The sequence below is a fragment of the Triticum dicoccoides genome, chromosome 4B (genome assembly GCF_002162155.2).
Source record: "Triticum dicoccoides isolate Atlit2015 ecotype Zavitan chromosome 4B, WEW_v2.0, whole genome shotgun sequence".
Lineage (NCBI taxonomy): Eukaryota > Viridiplantae > Streptophyta > Magnoliopsida > Poales > Poaceae > Triticum > Triticum dicoccoides.
The window spans coordinates 20,665,927-20,667,675 of NC_041387.1; the positions used below are offsets into that span (position 1 = coordinate 20,665,927).

Sequence of the window (1,749 nt, forward strand, 5' to 3'; positions counted from 1 at the left end):
ACATGTAATAAGAATGGGAGAAAACACATTACATAAGGTATACATGAAAAGTAACTACCTGATACAATCACCCAGGTTTGACACTGCTTTGAAGGACAAACTGCAAAATTTATGGTTGCATAACTACATATGAGATAAATATTGAGTAAGTCAACCTAAGTAAAAAAAATTGCAACTACATATTAGGCCTTCTTTTTTTTGCTCCACTAATATATATGTTTGGGCGACTTCTTATCCTAGCTAGAAAATATTTGTATTGTCAATATCGTCTACATCTCTTTTTGCTCCTTTAATATATGAGACTGTACACATTTTTTCTGAATACATATCTCCGAAACCTGAACAAAAATGGAAAATATCATCTACTATATCCCATAGAAGGAGAGAAAAAGAAATGGAAATTCTGACTTCATTTATAATTCTCCTTCCATCTCTTTCTATTGCTTTACAGCCACTGAGATCGACGATGAAAATATTGATCAACAACAGGCTCCAGGTTCCTATCAAAGTGACGCCCCCATTTGGTGTCCTGAAGAAACGCAACTTCTCTATGCTAATGTCGTTTTTGCATTGTTTGGCCTGTGAAGTTTACTAAGAGTCAAATTATATAAACAGTTGTAATAAGTAAATTGGATATAATGCATTCTCAGTATAGTTCAGAAATCCAAAATACCTCAATGAAGTTATAGGCTGACCAAAGAGAGTTGGCAGGAATACAAATAAAACATCATGAGAAGAAAAATAAGTAGCAGCATGATATAGGTGGCAGGACTGGCAGCTTAGAGATCTCCTCGGTTTGTTCATCCTCTTCAGTGTCTCATACTGGAAGGATATTGCTGCACTGCTGCCAACAGAACGTCTTGCCTATGTTGGACTTGGACTCAGCATCATCTTTCAAGCGTGAGCATATAGTGAATAAATAAATCCGGAGCGAGAAATACAATGGATGATGTCTAAGGGAAGATCGTAGTCCGAGATATGGTTTACAGTTGCGTGTAGCTGCTGTTACCTGATCGTCGCCGAGGCGCAGGGTGCAGCCAGTCAGCACGTAGTGCAGGGGAGTGTCATCGGGGACGTGCCAAAACCACAACTTGAATGTGGAACAACCCAGGCAGACCGCCGGACCATCGGTGCCAAACTGCTCGCTTGTGCACGGCACTCTAGCTTTTCTCCTCCTTCAGCGACCTGTCCACGTACTTTAGGCGAATAAAAATGAGTGAGGCATCGTGCCCCTCATGGAGGCAGTGCAATCCTCCCCACCTCTATGTTTGAGTTGATGACAATCACTGAGAACGAAATTGATCTTCTTGCTCCATCTCCAGGCTTTCTGAATTCCGCTTGCCCATGATTTCCACAAAGAATTTCAGAACCCTAATTAACTTCAACCTGCACACCCATAATTGCGTAAGTATTATTGGCCTAAATCATTCAGCTTCAGAAGAGGACACTGCATAGGAAGAGGAGACTGTGCATAGGAAGTGATAACACATCACCTGAATACACAAAAAAAATACAAAGAAAAAAGACTGGCATGGGTAGGTATACTGCAAGTTATATGCAGCTTACGTTATTCCTAGTAAACATCAATATCTCTAACTACCGAGCAGTCTGCGGCCAACACACATGGGCGGGCAAACTTCATAGACCTAATTAATTTCAAGTTATAAGACTATTGCAAGATGCCATGGAAGAACAGAGAGGGGGTTGACAGAGCAAGGAGGAGAAACGAAAGCCCAGCGTAAAAATCCC

The 1,749-nt window shown here is 40.9% G+C and overlaps 1 long non-coding RNA gene across 1 annotated transcript; it reads right to left on the bottom strand.

The window, feature by feature from the left end:
* Window positions 1-293: 293 nt before the first annotated feature.
* Window positions 294-1,494, bottom strand: LOC119293234. Its single transcript, XR_005142991.1, has 3 exons — window positions 1,010-1,494; window positions 674-891; window positions 294-579 (listed from the first exon to the last, which is right to left on the bottom strand). It is a non-coding gene; the product is annotated as an uncharacterized LOC119293234 (long non-coding RNA).
* Window positions 1,495-1,749: the final 255 nt, after the last annotated feature.